The sequence below is a fragment of the Triticum aestivum genome, chromosome 5A, assembly GCF_018294505.1.
Source record: "Triticum aestivum cultivar Chinese Spring chromosome 5A, IWGSC CS RefSeq v2.1, whole genome shotgun sequence".
NCBI lineage: Eukaryota > Viridiplantae > Streptophyta > Magnoliopsida > Poales > Poaceae > Triticum > Triticum aestivum.
In genome coordinates this window covers 697,451,113-697,451,609 of record NC_057806.1, presented here as the reverse complement: position 1 = coordinate 697,451,609, position 497 = coordinate 697,451,113, and positions in this window count along the sequence as shown.

The following is a 497-nucleotide window of genomic DNA, read 5'->3' as shown; positions in this document are numbered from 1 at the left end:
GAACCCTAGCTTAGCGAGAGGAGTCGTGCGCCGCGCGGGAGAGAGAGAAGGAGCGGGCCAGAGCCAGACCGTTCTCCGGCTCGGTTCATTCGTCGGCTGGTTTTTCTCCCGTGACTTGGCTTGCTCCCTTTTCATGTATTTTGCTTTTTTGCTTCTTATTTTTCTTTTCTCTTTCTTTCTTTCTCCTCTATTTTCATATATGAAAAATATGGCCATCATGTATTTAAAATTGTTCTTATTTAGCGAATCAACCTGTGGTTGAGTTGGTTAGGTGGACAGTGGTAGCCGGCTCAGTCTTTCGGAGGTGCTCATAGGGGTAGGGTGTGCGTGTGTGCGTTCATAGGGGTGAGTGTATGCGCGTGTATATGAGCGCTTTGTGTCTGTACTGATGCTCAAAAAAATGTTCTTATTTCGTATCTCATTTTCCTTTCGCATTTTTTATATTTGTAGTTTTTCTTCTCTGGTCCTTTTTTTTCATCTCGTAAAAAATAAAGTTA